At 35.8% G+C, this 19,934-nt stretch overlaps 1 long non-coding RNA gene across 1 annotated transcript; it reads right to left on the reverse strand.

Annotated features, from left to right (window-relative positions):
- Nucleotides 1–11,958: 11,958 nt before the first annotated feature.
- Nucleotides 11,959–14,044, reverse strand: LOC125497555 (uncharacterized). The gene is made up of 3 exons (XR_007274495.2): nucleotides 13,413–14,044; nucleotides 13,121–13,213; nucleotides 11,959–13,001 (listed from the first exon to the last, which is right to left on the reverse strand). It is a non-coding gene; the product is annotated as an uncharacterized LOC125497555 (long non-coding RNA).
- Nucleotides 14,045–19,934: the final 5,890 nt, after the last annotated feature.

Raw genomic sequence — 19,934 nt, forward strand, 5'->3', positions numbered from 1 at the left:
TTTTCTTGTTTATATTCAGACTCAATTTAATGCTTGTTTGAAGTGTATCAGATCTGATAATGCCAAGGAATTGTGTGAAGGAGCTATTTTACAATTTTATAAGCTTCATGGTATTGCTCATCAAAGGAGTTGTCCTGATACTCCACAACAAAATGGTGTTGTGGAGAGGAAGCATAGACACCTCTTGGAAACTGCAAGGAGTTTATTCTTTCAATCTCATGTTCCTGTGGATTTATGGGGAAAGTGTTTACTAATTGCCACTCATTTGCTTAATAGAATGCCATTAAGTTCTATACACTCCAAGACACCTTATGAGCTCCTTCATGGCACTAAACCTGATCTGAGTCACTTAAAAGTATTGATCCCAAGGCTACTTCATGTGTTTTCATTGGATACCCACATGATCAAAAGGCCTACAAAGTTATGGACATCACAACCAAGAAAATTTTTATTTCCAGAGATGTTCAATTTCATGAGAAACACCTTCCCTTCCATTTTTCTGCCTCATCATCTTCATCTTCTCCTTCACCTATTTTCCTTCCTATAAACACTTTACCTTCTCATGACTATCATTTTGAAGTTCCTGAACCATTTCTCTTTCCATAAACTTTTTCCCCACCTTCTTCTCTCCCACATACCACTGACCCTACCACCACAGATACTTCTTCTTCCATTTCTTCCTTACCTATCACTGAACCTACCTCCACAAATACCTCTTCTTCTATTTATTCTTCCCCACAGTCTACTTCTAATTTAATTCCATCTGTCAGACACTCTAGTAGAACTACAAAACCTCCTATATGGTTGTCAGATTATGTAGCTTCTGTCAGTCTTTCACCTCATTGGTGTAATCTTGTTCATTTGAGACTCTTCCATCTACTATTCAATCACTCATAGCTCACACTTCCTCTATCACTGAGCCTAGTAGTTATTTGGAAGCTTCTCAGCATGAAGGATGGGTAGATGCTATGCAAAAGGAGATACAAGCCTTAGAGTGATGGCACATGGATACTCACTACTCTTCCTACAGGGAAAAAGGCAATAGGTTGCAAATGGGTTTTTAAAGTCAAGCTTAAAGCTGATGGTTCTCTAGAAAGGCTCAAGGCTAGACTTGTTGCAAAAGGCTTTACACGGCAATATGGGGTTGATTTTGAGGAAACCTTTTCACTAGTTGTTAACATGGCAACTATCAGATGTCTCTTGTCCTTAGCAGCTAGTAAGGAATGGTCTATCTTTCAATTAGACATCAACAATGCATTCTTGCATGGGGATCTTTCAGAAGATATTTATATGCAGATGCCTCAAGGTATTCCTAATCCTAATAAGCTTGTTTGCTTGCAAGTTACAGAAATCCTTGTATGGGCTTAAGCAAGCCTCAAGGCAGTGGTTTGCGAAGTTGACTTCAGAATTACTTGCACAAGGTTTCTTACAATCCAAAAATGACTACTCTTTGTTTCTCAACAAGAGTGAGTCACACATTATCATAGTTGCCATCTATGTAGATGACATAATCATAACAGGGACTGATGTTGCTGCAATTAAAGCTTTGAAGCTCCATTTACATAATGTCTTCTGTATGAAAGATCTTGGAAAAATGCATTACTTCTTGGGGATGGAAGTAAGTTATGTTCATCAGGGCATTATTATGACCGAAAAGAAGTTTTCTAAAGAACTTCTTCAGTCCAGTACATTGGATGTCTCCAAGATTGCTAAAACACCTCTCTCTGTGAATGTGAAGTTGCTTGCTGATTCAGGAGAGTACTATTCAGATCCTGCACTTTACAGAAGCTTAGTAGGTAAACTAAATTTCTTAACTCACACAAGGCCAGACTTGTCCTATGTTGTTCAAACTCTAAGTCAGTTCATGCACCAACCTAGAGTTGAACATTTCACTGCCTTACATCATGTTTTAAGATACCTTGCTGGCACCTTAGGACAAGGTATCTTGTTAATAGCCACATCTCAGTTAACTTTGAGGGCTTATTCTGATTCTGACTGGGCATCATGCCCCAACACCAGAAGATCTGTTACAGGCTATGTAATGCTTCTAGGTACTTCTCCTATCTCCTGGAAGTCCAAGAAGCAAGCTACTATTTCCAAGTCTTCTTCTGAGGCAGAATATAGGGCAATGGCTGCTGCAGCAGCAGAAATTACATGGCTAGTCAGGCTCTTGCAAGAATTGGAAGTTACAAACCTTAAACCTATTAAATTATTATGTGACAATCAATCTGCTATTTCTATTGGTAAAAATCCAGTTCTACCTGAGCGTACTAAACATATAGAACTTGATTACCACTTCACAAGGGAAAAGGTGATGAAAGGACTTATAGAGTTGTCTTACTTGCCTACACAAGAACACTTAGCTGATCTTTTTACAAAGGCATTGCCTTCTTCTCAACATTTACGTCTGAGTTCCAAGCTAGGAATGGTTGATTCCCTCGCTAGCTTGAGGGGGGCTGTTGAAGATATTGATCCTCCTAATGAAAGCTAAAAGTCCTACTGCCAGCTCAGCTAAGATAAGCTCAACAGTTTGTTACAAATAGTTAGTTATAACTGGTAACCTGTTGATTACCTGTTTTGTTCAGGTTATATAACAGAATACTTTTCTATTATTTTGTAATGAGATCAGCATTATATAAAGCTGATTCCTCATCATTTTCAGTTGATGTAATAATTTTTCTGCTGAATAAAATTCTCTCTCTTTCTTCCTCTCTAATTTTCTTTCTCTCTAATACTCTTTTATGGTGATCAGTTTATGAATTTCAACAGAAACACATTTCAAAGGCATAGTACAGTTTATTAGAACTGGTAACGCTCCTGAATTATGTGAGGGATTACTTATATAATTCTACTTGCATAAAGGCATAATGATTTAGAAAAAGTTGTCTTGATACTCCCCAACAAAATGAGGTTGTTGGGAGAAAACATGATAGACATATTCTAGCAGAGATTTCTAGAGCATTGTTTTTCCAAGACAAACTTCTTGCTCGGTATTGGGGGTGAGTGTGTTTTATGTGCAATGCATCTTATCAATAGAATGCCATTACATGTTCTCTATAATTTCAGTCCTTATGAAAAGTTGTTTGGTGAAGCCCCGAATCTTGATCACTTGAGAATTTTTGGGTGTTTGTATTTTGTTCCTACACTAAGACAACATAGGTCTAAATTTCATCTTAAGTTTGTCCCTCGTATTTTTCTTGGCTACTCTTCTGGCTAAAAGGCACATGAAGTTCTAAAATTACGACACTTTTCAAATTCTTCAAATTTCATTTGTTTTCATCAAGAACACTTCTCTTTCAATAACTATCAATCTTCTACTCAACCTTCTTCTTCTACATTTCAATTCTTCTCACGTACTGTTATTGACCATACTATAATCTCTTTTGACGACATTCTAGATTTTTCAATTTTCCTCTGCATCTACTTCACATAATACATGACTCTTCATCGCACTCTCTAAACACAATCTTACCATTATCTCCTACTCCATTGACTTCTATGATCCCCTCATTCATCTCCTTCTCCTATTTCGTCTGATCTCACACCTACTCATATTCAAGGCCGGCTATTGGCCTGTGCAAACATACCAATAGCACAGGGCCCAAAATAAAATAGGGCCCCCAATCTGGGAAAATAGTAGAATAAATGTCAAAAATGCAACATGAATTACAATAAATGCAGTGGCTCGGTAGTCTTGGGATAAACTTAAGGATGCTTTTGTACGAAGGTGTGGGGTTCGACTTTGCTCAACATGAATTACCTGTTCAATTTTATAAGCTTCTTTTACTTTTAAATTTTTGTTTGAAAAGAACCACAAAGAAGTATCATTACCATTTCCTATCCTATGAATTAAGCCACTTTCAAAAATCTATTAAAGTTTTCATACTTCCAAATAATAAAATATCAATTTTCAACTTATACTAATATGACTTTTATCATCTAAAGAAAAGCAGCTATATGTTGTAATTTTAACTCTATTCAATTTTTTTTACCAAAAATCTTATGATAAAAAGTACTTCTATCTTAGAGACATTTAGATAGTATACCTAAGAAATTTTCTAGGCAATACATCTTTAGAAAAACATCTATTAACCGTCTTCAAAGTATAATGATTAAACATCTTTTTAAACGATACGTTTATTAGGATTGTCTAACTTAAAATTTTAATTATTAACTTAGAATTAAATATGTTAAACTTGAAGCGCTGATTAATCATAAGACTTCTCATTGCAAAGTTGTATATTGTTAAAAAGTAATTTTAAATTTTTTTTTTATCTCTTTATGAGTTTCATATGTCTTGTATTCGTATCTTCATCGCTAAATTTTACAATCCCCTACCACTATGTAAATATAGAAAAAGTTTAGGTGTTTCATCATATAATCTAAAGGATATTAATAATAATACTATGGAGTATAATCTTATATTATAATATGATATGGAATTTTTTAAGACACCTTGATTTATAATTAGCACGGGTCCGTAATTATTTAAGACGGCTCTACTCATATTCCATCATATACTCAAAACTCTCAAAACGCTGAAAGTAACTGACACGAAACTGATGTTATTGTTGATATCAGTTCTATCTTACAACATAGAAGGAGTTCTAGAAGTGTAGCCCCTCTTTTTCACTTGTCAGATTACATTTGTAATACAGCTTCTTCTACTCCTTGGTGCATGTGCTCTTATTTCTTATACTGATTTACCTTCTCATGATACTGCCAACATTTCTTTAATTGAAAGCCTAGTTGAACCAAGTAGTTATCAAGAGGCAGCTTCTTATGCTAGATGGATAGAAGCTATGAATAAGGAAATTCCGGCTTTACAACACAATAGTACTCGGATCTTAATTAATTTGCCACCTTCTAAGAAACCTGCAGGGTGTAAATAGATCTATAAGGTCAAGCATAAATTAAATGAAACTGTAGACAGGTTTAAAGCAAGACTAGTTCCTAAAGGGTATCACTAGAAGTGGGGGAATGATTTTGATGAAACTTTCTCTCCTGTGATTAAGCTAGAAACTGTGAGATGTTTTGTTGCCTTAGCAGCAAGTAATGGATCGGATTTGTTTCAGTTGGATGTAAATAATGCATTCTTTCATGGAGGAAGAAATGTACATGACAATGCCTGAAGGTATTCCTAATCATTCACATAAAGTTTACAAGCTTGTCAATATTTATATGGTATCAAACGCAATGGTTTTACAAGTTTAAGGGGGAGTTATTACTCAAAGGATTTATTCAATAAAAAAATAATTACTCCTTATTGATTAAACACACCCTTGAACGGATCACTATCTTGGCTATTTTATATGGATGATATAATCGTCACAGAGGATAATTTGGATGTTATACAAGACATCAAAGCTCATCTAGATCATGTCTTCGGAATCAAGGATCTAGGATAGTTGTGGTTCTTTCTAGGCATAGAAATTGGATATTTAGAGTCTAAAATTTGCTGAACTCAGAAGAAATTTACTAAAGAGTTACTTGATATCGCTGGAATAACTACTCAAGAGTTGTTGCTACTCCTCTCCCTATTAATCTTGAACTTTTAGCTGATGAAGGTCCTCTGTATGATGATCCTAGCAAATACAAGTGTTTAGCAGAAAAGTTAAACCTTCTTACACATACAAGACTTGATTTGGCCTATAAAGTGCAACACCTTAGTCAGTTTCTTCAAGTTTACAGGGTTCTACACTTTGAAGCCTTAAATCACGTTCTGAAATATGTAGCTTCTACTAAGGGGTAAGGAATTTTACTTAAAGCTTCTGATCAGTTAACACTCCAAGCTTATTCTCATACTAGGGCTTGTGTTGATTCCAGAAGATCTATATCTGGATATGTTCTCTTAGAAAACTCTCCACTCAGTTGGAAGTCAAAGAAGCAAGGAATTGTGTTTAAAAGCTCCTATGAAGCATAGTATAGATCTATGTCTAGTGCAGCTAGTGATTTGACATGGCTGGTAAGACGTCTTGAAGAACTTGGGGTAACAACAAAACTTAAACCAATGACTTTACACTGTGATAACTAGAGTTCTATCCACATATATAGCTAAAAACCTTGTGCACCATGAACGTACAAAACACATAGAAATTGATGCGCACTTCATAAGGGACAAGGTCTTGGAAGAGTTTTTACAGATTACTTATCTACCCAATTCATCTCAGATTGCAGATGTTTTTACAAAGATGTTGCGCTCTCGATGGTTCACTAATCTATACTAATATATTAAAAAGCGTGCGTAAACCAGGAACGGTGCCACGTGGCACTCTCCCTAGGGAATTTTAGTTCATGAAATCCATGTACAATAAAAAAATTAGAAATTGCATAGTATAAGTTTTGATCCCATGACCTCAAGTTCATGTACTTAAGTTTTAACCACTAGACCAAGTTGTATTTAGTGCTATCATATCAAAGTACAATATTAATAAATGAAAATTTTCTTACCCGGGGCATAGCCTGGGCCAAATAACTAGTTTTCTTTCAAAAATTGACATGGTTGATACCTTCATTAGTTTGGGGGGTGTTAAATAAAATTAGATAATATGAAGAAACAGCAACATGTTCTCAACAATCTACCAGCTCAATAGCCACCTCAGCAGGATTTAGTTAGCATCACCTCAAAGTCAGTTAGCTTGAGTCAATTATGTTAGTTAGTTTTATTTTCCCTTTCGTCTTCTTCTCTATTCTACTACTTGTATATAAACTATTCTCTCAGCATATGTTCATACTAGCCTTCATATGCACGCGATGCGTGCGTTAATTTCAAAATTTGTTATTCTATTAGATACTCCATTCGTACTTTATTTATGATTAAACTTAAATGTGAAAAATTTAACAGTTAGATGAATTTAGATATATTAATTCGCTAATGTAAAAAAATAAAAAGGTTGTGAGTGATTGTTAATATTACTTTTTTGTGAATGAATATCGAACAGAAAGAACAAAAATAATGAGTTGGTTTAACTGAATTAAAGAGTATCAAAAGTAGTGAACGTTCAGACTTTTCATGTGCACGTTATGTATGCCATCTTTTTTTATAAGGTATAAATATTTTGTTCATTTACTTTTTGATTGGAGTATTTGATGCATGTACCATTTTAAACTTGTTTTAAATGGCAAGTTGGAATGAGAATTTTTAAATGATTTGCTTTTGTAATTTTTTTCATTCCATTAATTAAATCATTAAGGGTATTTTAGTCACTTCAAAAGAGGACACCACACCTCCTCCCTTGGCTTATATAACAAAGATTCACTCAGAGAATTATAAACTTAAGTTGTAATTCTCTCTGTAAAACTCTCTCAGTAAATGGAAGGAAAACTTATTTCAAATAAGCCAATATTTGCGCGATCTTCTCAAAATAAGTAAATTTTTGGATTAATCCTGACTAAGTTAAGCTTCTGTGACTGTTTTTTTTTAGTTTAACATGGTTGAGTCCTATTTAATAGGTTACATGTGATGCGTATTATAATATGATTGGTTCACTTTTTATTTTTTTGTGCTTTTTTCATATCCTTAATTTTATTTCTGATTTTTGCGTAACCCTCCTCCCCACACTTTCTCTCTCCTTCCCCTCCAGACCATCTCTCTCCTCCACTCCCTTATCCACCGCCCCTATCCACCTCTCACCATCTTTTGCCTCAACGTCATCTACCTCCACAACAACTTTCTTGTGGGGCCTATCCCCTAGTAGTTGCTCCTCCTCGTCCGTCTGACCACCTTTGACGTCTCTTTCAACTGCCTCTCCGGAATAATCCCGCCTTCCATTGGGAATCGCACTGGAGAAATACCCCACTTTAATGCGGCGTTGTTTCAAGAGAACAAGGAGTCTTATGAGTACCCCGAGTCATTCAAAAGCAAAATGTTGTCTTTAATGGTGGTTCTTGGGATTGAACTTGGAAGCGGGCTTTTGAGCCTTGTTGTTAGCTTTGCTGTTAGAGTTTTAGGTGGTGGGTTAATTGGGTGCTTATGGTGGGGGTTTTGATAAGTGGTTTGTGGATGGTAATACTAGTGGTTTGGGTGGTAGTAGTAGGAAGGAGGTGGTGGGTGAGAATTGAAAAAGAAAATAAGAAGTAAAACGTTTTGACTCATTAAAAAAGAATAACCCTATAAGTTTTACTCAATCGAAAACAATTAAAGGGTAGACCTAAAATGGGAAGATTTTCTAAAGGTTAGACTTATTTAAAACAATTTTTCTTAAATGGAATTAGTTTTAGCTCGCGAGCTCGGAATTGAGAGCAATCAGGGACAAAATTGCTTATATTCTTAGGGTCTGTTCTCTTCGGCATAAAACAGCTGAACTGAACTTAACTGATTGAATTGAACTGAATTGAATTGAACTGAATTGAACTAAACTGAACTGAATAGTAATATGTGAGAGTAAAAGTATTGTCAAGAACTGAACTGATCTGAACTGAACTGATCTAAACTGAACTGAACTGAAAATAAGTTGGGGAGAAGTGGCCCTTAGTTGATGTTGATTGATTCATATGCATTGGAATGTCTGATATTGTAACATAATCAAGTTAAAAATAAAAAGTTGATGTTGATTGATTCCCGGACTCTGCAAATTAAATCAAAAGCAAACAAGATTATTCGAAGGGAATCAAAGATCACAGAAATCGGGTATGAAATTTGAATTGTCAAAATCGATTAGGGAAAATTCTATTTATAAGTTTTTGATCCTAAACGAGACAAATTTGGAGGGAAAGAAGAGAAATTGTACCCACTATCTCGGCGACAATCCATGATTACTGAATAGTGCGATGAATTTCTTTTAAAGTTGCAGAGATTTGATTTGGTTTTTGTTTGAATCTAGTAACACAGTACTCTTGGAGTTTTGTTCACCTTGTAAGTTGAAACTAAAATCATCTTTGTTTTTCTTAGAGAGGAACGAAGATTTTAGGAAAGGATCAATATTGGTGCTCTTCATTCTTCAAGGAGATAGAAAATGGACAACCCACTCTATCTTCTTAACATTGGGGATCTCCATTGGCTCTTCATGGAGAGAACTTGAGAAAATGCTCTCCCAAATAGCATTGAAAGAGGATGCTCTTGAGTCTTGACACAATATGATGACACTCATGGCACATATCTTTGAAAATATTATAAAAAATAAGAATTAAAGATAATTATAAATTAGCATGTCTCAGGCCGGGCCGGGCCGGCCCATTGTTCGCTACGTGGGCTGTGAGATTGTCACGGTCAAGAAATTTCATTTCCGGCCCGCACCGGCACGAGCCCGCGGGCCGAACGCTCCTTTTTTTTTACCCTAAAAATGTCAAAAATACAACATAAAACATGGGTCGTCGCGCGGGAAGCACGAGCCCGGCCCGTGGGCCTGGGCCGGGCTGTGGACAAATTTTTAAACTTTCATGCCCATCCCGGCACGGCCCGCCACTCATGGGCGTGGGCCCTGCCTGGCCCGCCATTTACTCAAGCCCGAGGGCCGAGCCCGTGAATAGGCCCAGCGTGGCCCATGCCCACTTCTAGTCGTACCATTGCTAATTTTTGAAGGGTGGTCTTGAGGAGAAATAAAAAATAAAGTTAAACATGGGTTGAAGAGTTATGTTGTAGAGCTATTTAATGTTGGTGCTCTAAGAGCATTGTCAATGGTTGAACCCCAAGAGGTTTATGCGGAGAGAGAATCTGAAAATATTAACAAAAAAGAAGAAAGAGAGGAAAAGAGAGGAAAGAGAACCATAAACGGTTCTTCCTCATAGACCGTTTATGGAGGTTTTGCAAAAAAAACAAAAGCTGACAATTTGGGGAGGAGTAAGAGTGTTGGAAGATTTAGGAAATAGGAAAGGACGTGTGGCATGATGCCATTGGGTATTGGGATGGGATATAAGGAGAGAGAAAATAAGAGAGATAATTGATGATCCTAAAAATAAGTCTAACCATTGGGATTAAAAAAATATGGTTTTTTAAGTAAGTTGGGCATATGTGATAGGAAGGAGTGAGAAAGTAATTAAATAATTGATGACCCCCAAAAAGAGTAGTCTAACCATTGACAATGCTCCAGGGATAAACCTTTAAACACTCAATTGAACCGCCCCCACCCTCTCTTTCTCTTTCTCTTCTCTTTCTCTCTCTAAAACTCTAGCCTCCCCTACCCTTTATTCATCAATTAGGGACTGTTGTCGATGATTTCATCCATAATAAGCTCTTTTTTCCCTTTATATTTAGTTTTTAGTTCATTTTCTTATTTTGTTGAATAAATGAGTATATCTTTAAGAGATTTCCTTAAACCTTGCTATGAGATTTTTAGTCTCTGTTGTGGAGACCTCCTTCTCCCCTATGGGAGTTGTGAGTATGTTTTTTTAAGGTATGAGAAATTGTTTTCATTGGTTGAAGTTCGAGACTCAACATGAATGTATTGGAATCTCAGATGTGGTTAACATAGCTCGATCAAGAATGCTCTTGTTAAACTATATCAGAATAATAGACTTTCTCACCAATAGCTTCTTGATTTAGCAAATACAAGGGGGTTACATTGTATTACTCGATCTGATTTATTGTCGTTTCTTCGAAGACGAATTTGATTTAAACTTGTTTAATATCTATTGTAGATGTTGTTTGACCTTCAATCAATGAAATTTTATTTTATTTTTTTAAAAAAGTTGATGTTCTAAGGGATTATGCTACTCATGGCCCATGGGGGCACTAAAAGTTGGACTCATACTTTTGGGTAATATATTTAAATGTGAAACTAGCGACGAGATCAAATTTAATGAATCTAGGCAACGAGCCAGAAATTCGTTGCCATAACTTGTAATTGTGCAACAACATTCTGGGCTCTATGGCCAGATGGCCCAGATTCAACTCTTGTGCAACAAAAATTGAATATCGTTGCTCAATCTTATAATTTGTTGACTTTAAGGCCACAAAAGAAATTGTGTTGCACAAAACCCTGACAACGTGCTACGAAAATACTGTTTGTTGCCCAAACTAAACTCTTCAGTCGCCTAAACTAATTTTCCTTGTAGCGTACGTAACTAGTTTCAATTGGATTTGCGACATAGTACCCGATTTAAATTATTAGAGTATGATTTGATCAAGTTGATTTATACATCTATGTGTTTTGATTGATTGGGTTGATAGTTCTTAATGTTACTAATAATCTGAATTTTGCTCTAGTTGTGAATTATTAGTGATCGTAGGATTAAGAGTTAACTTTTGCCTAATTTAAAGTTAGCTATTACCTCCCATTATTTAGTCATAATACTGCGAGAATTTCTCTTGATTGGATTGGAGAACACGGATAAGGGAAAATTTTCTACTATAATACGTAACATTAACTTGTCATATTGTTTTTGCAACTAATCATATGTGACCCAGATTTGCTATTAAAAGTTTGAATACATTTAAGTTTATGTGGGTAGCTTCTCTTCACTTGTAAATAGGTCAGTTTTTCATTTACTTATGTTCTTCAACCCCCAATCTATCTAAATAGTGTAAATAGGTAAATAATTGCATAATCTAACTTATTTATGTGATTAGTATTATTTTTAACAATCCGTCTTGTATGGACCCGGTTCACACTAAATATAGTGTGGACCAGGCCTAGGCACGTGACTCGTTAAGAAGTACTCACTTATACACTATATCAAAAATAGATACACTATATTAAAAATAGATACACTATATCAAAAATAGATACACTATATGATACACAGGTAGACTATATCAAAAATAGATACACTATATCATAACTACGTACACTATATCATACAGAGGTACACTATATCATAACTAGGTATACTATATCCTATAGGAACACTATATCATAACTAGGTACACTATATCCTAAAGGAAAATATTTATTTAAATGCATTACAGAAATATACACTATATCAAAAATAGATACACTATATCAAAAATAGATATACTATATTATACATAGGTACACTATATCATTTTAACATACACTATATCATTTTAACATATACTCCCTTTGTTTTTTTTATCTTTCTCACTTGGAATCTTGGCACTATTCATACTTAGAGAGAATCTTCTCAATTTTTTTCAATTTATAAGAAAAAATATAGTCATGTGGGATCTTGTTTGATTCGTCTCAATTAGTACATTATTAATATTCAATTGTTATAATTTTTACTAATATATAAGGAAAGATATTTAAGTTCAAAGAGGTGCATTGGGAGACGCGCATAGGAAAGTGAGAATGATAAAAAAAAAATACAGATGGAGTACTATATTTTTTAACATATACTATATTATTTTAACATACAATATATCATTTTAACAGAGTTAAGTATCCAGGAGGGTACTGAACTTTGATGAAAGTATCAGTTAAGGTACTGAACTTTCAAAAGTACCAGTTAAGGTACTCAAATTGGATGTCTGTTAACTTAAGGTACTGAACTTTGTTTTGTACCGTTAACATCCCCAAAAATAAAAAAAAAATGTGACATGGCATTAATTAAAAAGAAAAAGCTGACATGACATTAATTATAAAAATTCCAAACTCTTTTCTCTCTCCTCTCATTCATCACCTTCTTTTCTCTCTCCTCTTATTCTTCAACCTCTTTTTACTTTTTACTTTTTACTACTCAAACTTTAGTTTAACATTAATTCCCACCATCAATCTCATCACCTCCTACATTAATCATACAATTTTGTTTCATACTCTCACTCTCAATCCTAATGACCCATCAAAAATAAATAAAAAATATTAGTTTTTTTACAAGATTTTAAAATGGAGATACAATGCCAAAAAATTGAATAATCATATTCAGTACAATTTTCACAAACTATCTTGACTTTTTTCTCTTCCTCTGTTTTTCCATTTCATCACATTCTCTTTCACTTAGGTGAAGTACTACATATAGTAGCCATTGTATCTGATAACTTATAATTTAAACCTTTTCGAAGATGAAATAACATTAATGGACACTTACCGCTGTTCCTTTTAAGTTAAACAACTTCTTTTTGTTGAATGCAACCATGAGATTTGCAAGCTGAGGAATATAGTGGCCTACATCAACAAGTAAATATTACAAGAAACCTTAGTTGATCAATCACAATTTTTCATGTGAAATGCAGCCCACAAAAGTTTGAAATTATATATAAGAAATTAACCAAAATAAAGTTCACCTGCATAACTTTCTCCCGTAATGAAAAGATCCCTGTGTTTATACTGTGGAAACTTGTTGAACCACCTCCTCAAAAACACCAAATTGTCTCTGGCTTAAAACACAAAACTATAATCTCAGCTCAATATAGAAACTTTTCAATTCATTATAGTTTGATCACATCTAAAAATAGAAACTTGCAAGTTTACTGGGTTATTTTCTCATAATTAAAATAACATAATATAGTTTCTTGCATAAAAAATACCTGTAACATAATTAAAATAACATAATATAGTTTCTTGCATAAAAAATACCTGTAACAGCATCACTAACTGCATCATAGCCTGTAGTGTCAATGGAATTGTGAAGTGTGACTTGCGCGAGAGAAGAATGGCTTGGCACGAATGGTGCGCCCGCACCAAATGTCGGTGCGCCCGCACCATGTCAGGTGCGCCCGCACCAAGTAGTGGTGCTCCCGCACATTCGCTACGACAGATTTCAAGTTGAGGCAGAAACTTTTGTGCGCCCGCACATCAGATTGGTGCGCCCGCACCAGGAGTTGGTGCGCCCGCACCAGAAGGTGGTGCGCCCGCACCTATCGGGGATGCGGGATTTTCCGTTTTTTATTTTACGACTTAGGGCTTGTATCTTAGACTTCATATAAATATGTTTTGCCATATTTAGGGCTTTTAACCACAAAATACTAGAGAGAGAGATTAGAGAAAACACAATAGAGGAGATTAGAGAGAGTCTTTGAGATTCAATTCAATTGAATCTTGCCTATTGTATTTGTAATCGTCTCGTTCATAGTGAAACAATCTTTTTCCCTGCCTTGAGGACGTAGCTATCACGTTGATAGTGAACCTCGTTAAATCTATGTGTCCTTTATTCGCTTTCTTGTTTTTCTTGTGTGTGTGCTTGGTTGTTGTGAATTCTTGTTGGTTTAATTAAACGCTTCCGCATAACAAGTGGTATCAAGAGCTACAAGTTAACACCGGGGATAATCGCTTTTGGGACATGGCAACAACAACCTTAAAGATCGACAAGTTTACGGGAAGGAATAGTTTTGGGCTATGGCAGATAAAGATGAGAGCTTTATTGAAACAACAAGGTATCTGAAACCATTGATTAAGGGTTTCACAACGACATCAAAAGAGGGAAATCTGACTGGTCTAACTGAGGCCGAGTTGGAATCTATGGAGGAAAGAGCACACTCCACTATCTTGCTATGCTTGGCGGACGATGTCATCACAGAGGTTGCAGATGAAATCACAGCTGCAGGTTTGTGGTTGAAACTGGAGAGCTTGTACATGACAAAGTCGCTCACAAACAAATTGCTATTGAAGCAAAGGTTGTTTGGCCTACGCATGAGAGAAGGTATGTCCCTAAAAGATCATCTCGATCGTTTGAATTCTATTTTACTAGTTGCGTAATTTAGATGTTAAGATTGAGGATGAGGATGCTGCGTATATTGTTGGTTTCATTGTCAAGTAGCTATGAACATTTTGTAGAGTCTTTTGTGTGTTGGAAAAGACACTGTGTCCCTAGAGGAGGTAAAGTCGGCACTTTACACTAGGGAATTGCGTCATAAAGCAACTGGTGATATGGTAGAGGATCGTGATTATTCTGCAGGTTTGGTAGCAAATGTTGAGAAAAATAAGGGAGATTCGAGTAGGGATAGGAGAAAACCTAGGTCGAAGGGCCATAAAAGTAGTGATCTTTGCCATTATTGTAAAGAACCGGGTCATTGGAAGAGTGAATGTCCTAAGAATGATGGTTCGGCTTCTTTTGCAAAACAAAATAAGGTTGACTACGATTCTGAGGAGGATTTAGCTCTAATTGTCCATGAGGAGAAACGCTTAGAAGATAAGTGGGTTCTAGATAGTGGATGTTCTTCACATATGTGTTCTGACAAGGAGATGTTTTCGACCTATAGCTTATGCAAGAGTAGTGTTACTTTGGGTGACAATACGGTGTGTGAGGTGGTTGGAGTAGGCTTTGTGAGGTTTAGAATGCATGATGGGAGAGTTAAGGATCTTAGAGGTGTGAGGCATGTTCCACAACTTAAGAGAAATCTTATATCTCTTGGGATGTTAGACCGTAAGGGTTTTCGATTCCAGGAGGGGATGGAGTTTTGCGTGTGGTGAAGGGTTCTTGTGAGTTACTTCGTGGTGTGAAGTCAAGTGTGGGTAACTTGTATGATTTGCAGGGTACGGCACTGGCTAGAGATGATTCTGAGTTGAAGCTGCATTCTGGGTTGAAAAATGATGGTCTTGAGTGTGAGGTGGAGATTATGGGGGTTTCTACACATGTTGAGGGTCAGAGTCAACGAAGAAGATTCAACAACCGGGTTGGAGAGTACTACTTGGGCTGAGGATGAGAGTGTCAACAGTGAGGTAGAGTTTGTGGGAACTTCTACACAACTGGTTGAAACTAAGGTCATCAAGAAGAACAACCAAGGGTCTCTCAGCAGCAGATTGGTATGATAAGGTTCGGTTCTATCGATACTTGTGTGCCAACTTATAGCTATGGGATCTCGAGCGACATGTCTTTGCCAAGGAGTGTTGGGTTGAGAGGTGATTCTGGGAGAAGTCACCAAGAGGTAGCTAGATTGGAACTCCAGGAGGAGTTGCCTGCGTTCCAGTGAGAACGAGGTGGAGTGCTCCGGCGCGAGCATAGAAGAACTTCGACGGAAGTTCCCCTGCGCGAAGGGTGTTTTGTTTTGGGTACTTAGACGTAAGTGCAAATGGCTCTAGTTGGAGCAACTGGCAGGGTACTGGCTCGTCTTGATTAAGGTGGAGCTAGTGTGTTTGCGGTTCAGTGAAGGCGATTTGATTTCCGACGAGTAATAAATTGGGTTTCAGGTGAATGCGCAACATGGGTCTCATAGGCTGTGAGACCGGATCGTTCATGATGAGTGGTCAGCGATCTTGGCGAGATTGGGTGAGACTCATATGAGGGGAAGCCTGGCATCGGGTGAAAGGTGCATGAGCAGGAAGGGAAAGGAGTATCTCGCGTACTGTTGCAGAGATACATGCTGTGTTGATGGTTTCGAGGTGGAGTTGTGTGGTAGATGCAAGTCAAGGTGGAGATTTGTGAAGTGTGACTTGTGCGAGAGAAGAATGGCTTGGCACGAATGGTGCGCCCGCACCAAATGTCGGTGCGCCTGCACCATGTCAGGTGCGCCCGCACCAAGTAGTGGTGCTCCCGCACATTCGCTACGACAGATTTCAAGTTGAGGCAGAAACTTTTGTGCGCCCGCACATCAGACTGGTGCGCCCGCAACGGGAGTTGGTGCGCCCGCACCAGAAGGTGGTGCGCCAGCACCTACCGGTGATGCGGGATTTTCCGTTTTTTATTTTACGACTTAGGGCTTGTATCTTAGACTTCATATAAATATGTTTTGTCATATTTAGGGCTTTTAACCACAAAATACTAGAGATAGAGATTAGAGAAAACACAATAGAGGAGATTAGAGAAAGTCTTTGAGATTCAATTCAATTGAATCTTGCCTATTGTATTTGTAATCGTCTCGTTCATAGTGAAACAATCTTTTTCCCTGCCTTGAGGACGTAGCTATCACGTTGATAGTGAACCTCGTTAAATCTGTGTGTCCTTTATTTGCTTTCTTGTTTTTCTTGTGTGTGTGCTTGGTTGTTCTGAATTCTTGTTGGTTTAATTAAACGCTTCCGCATAACAGGAATAGGAAAACCCAACTCCCACTAGCGTCTCTAAATACAACATATTAGCTTCTGCGAATCAGCTATCCCATCATCATCAGCAGCAGGTGAAGAACAACAACAACAAAGTACAGCAACAATTGAGAAAAGGGAAGTATGTAAACCCAGTGTGGTTCGCATTCGATTTTCGGACTCAAAAGCGGAGGCGGAGGAGGATTAATGGAGGAGGTGATGAGATTGATGGTGGGAATTAAGGTTAAACTGAAGTTTGACTAGTTGCTTTACTAGATTGTTGAAATAAAAGTAGTAAAAAGTAAAAAGTAAAAGAGGTTGAGGAATAAGAGGAGAGAGAAAAGAGGTTGAGGAATAAGAGGAGAGAGAAAAGAAGGTGATGAATGAGAGGAGAGAGAAAAGAGTTTGGAACTTTTATAATTAATGTCATATCAGCTTTTTCTTTTTAATTAATGCCATGTCACATTTTTCTTTTATTTTTGGGGATGTTAACGGTACAAACTAAAGTTCGGTACCTTAAGTTAACAGACATCCAATTTGAATACCTTAACTGGTACTTTTGAAAGTTCAGTACCTTAACTGATACTTTCATCAAAGTTCAGTACCCTCCATGGATACTTAACTCCATTTTAACATACACTATATCATATCAATATACACTATCCTAAACTCACGTGATATGAATCGGGTGTACACTAATTATTGTGCACCGGGTTCATATTAGATTTTTTATATTTTTAATTAAACGTTTAGTAAGTTAAGTAATCTCTCAAGTGGGATAGACCTTTTCTCATTCTTTTGTACCAGTTAATATTTTTAAGGTCCCAAAATAAGAGTTTAATTTTATACGATAAACAACATGTAGTACTCTTAAAAAAAAAAAAAAAAAAAAAAGAAAGAAAACTTACAGTAATAATGTTTAATCAATTACAGAAGATAGATTAGAGCTAGACCCACCAAAGAATAAAAGGGAGTGGGGAACAAAATCATAATCAATTGCTTATGTCTTTGCACCATCATCTTTTGAAATGAAAAAAAAAAAAAAAGCTATCTGATGGGAAGCAAAGTGAGTACTCTAATTGGCTGTTCGACTTGACATCGAATTATTTGGACTTAAAGAAGTCCCTATTTCGATAATCAATAGTGGAAAAGAAGTAATTCCAATTTTATCTCTCAAAATCTTTCAATATTGATGTTGTGATTTTATTTGGATCAACTACTAGCGAGTACTGTCTTGGCATATACCACAAAAAACTATAAAAATTTCATTGATGAGCGATTTGATTGATACAGAGCCAATCCCAATAGATTTATCGGAGGCTTTTCTTGGTGTGGATCTAGCCGGAATTAAATCCAAAACTTCACTAATTTTGAGTTGGGCGCTTTTACCATGTCCTGTGGATGTTTATCTCGAACATGGTGATACCCAAATTCCAAAAACTGAATTATATCAATAGAAGTGAAGCTTCTGTATAAAGAAATCAACTAATTCAACACTATGGTAAGTTAAACTAGATCAAAGCAAATATAAGAGATCTAATTCAATTTACGAAGAATGATATTAGACTATATATGATGTGCTAAATCACATATTACATCAAACTCTTACATTATTTATCTACAATATCACTTGAGTGCTTAGAGTATTGTTCATGTAGTACATACATGTACCCAAGTAACAAAAAATATACATGCTCCCTGAAACAAATACCTTGCTAAGTGCTAAGTACATGCTTTTCCATACATCTTTTTTATGCAAAAACCCTACATGAATATCTTGGTCCGATTCCACCTTCATATCTTTATACTTTCCATAATTCATTCATAGGATTATATGCACATATATTTTGATATTTTAGTCTAAATTAAAGGAATTATGTGTGACTCCAAGGTCCTAAAAACATAATTACTCGAAGTGGATCTTCATTATTATACATGTTTAATTTTCGTCGTGCAGATGAAGATGGAGGAACACAGTGTTTAATATCTTCAGTGTCTCTTACCATGGACACCATAGCTGCCTCGTGAACATGCTTGAGCTCGTCTCCTATGACTCTCTTCCACTCATGAACTAAAGGAGCATCACAAGAGAACTTTGAGGGCTTCATTAATATGCTTTGGACAAATTAGTTGTTTAGCTTTAAAGACCATATAAGATTTCATATTGAGACTTGCTGCCTTTATTTATAGACATGAATGGGTGTTTTTGAAAGGTTTTAGTGGAAAAGGGAATATGTTGAACTTTTTTTAAAGTAATAAAGGGGTGAACGAGTGGTATCTTGCTAAAGCAACATCATAAACAATAATTTAACATATAATTAACTCTTTTTATTTATATACTAATTATGAGTTTATTTATGAATAGGTGTATGAGGGCCTGAGGCAAACTCTATGATTTACAATCTGTTTTTAGCGACTATAATATTTTATGAGAAGCAAAAGATATTAATTTTGTCTAGATCGGGTGTAACCTTTTTAAAATACATTGCATCGAGATATATGTAAGAAATGATATTAGCAAACAAAAGAGAAAAACAAATAGTCTATTGATACGGTAAATCATTAAATTATGTAATATAATCTCTATTATATAAGGAAAGACGGGAGGAAGATGGTGTCCTCATTTGGAACTACTCAATTATTCTTAATGATCTAATGGAATAAAAAATATTACAAAAGAAAATAATTTAAAAGTCATTTCTCATTTGAACTTGTCATTCAAAAAAGTTAAAAATGGTAATGTCAAATATTTCAATCAGAAAATTAAATGGAAAAAATATCTTCACCTTTTTTTATAAGAGAATATGGTATACATGACGTTCACTTGAAAATTTTGAAGCACTCACTACCTTTGATACTCTCTAATTTAGTCACAAAAAATTAATATTAAAAATTACACACAACCTTTATTAGTTTTTATATTGGCAAATTAATATATCTAAATTCATCTAACTATTAATCTTTGACATTTTAAGTGTAATCATAGTTATAGTATGAATGGAGTATAATAATTTTGCCAAATTCATCCCTTTAAAGTTGGCACTTTGTTAATTGCAACCTTTTCATTTCAATATTTTCAATTGCATCCTCAAATAAACCAAACACTTTATGATGTACATACTCCCTCCATGCATTTTTAAGGTA

The sequence above is a fragment of the Beta vulgaris genome, chromosome 5 (assembly GCF_026745355.1).
Source record: "Beta vulgaris subsp. vulgaris cultivar EL10 chromosome 5, EL10.2, whole genome shotgun sequence".
NCBI classification, from domain to species: Eukaryota; Viridiplantae; Streptophyta; class Magnoliopsida; order Caryophyllales; family Amaranthaceae; genus Beta; species Beta vulgaris.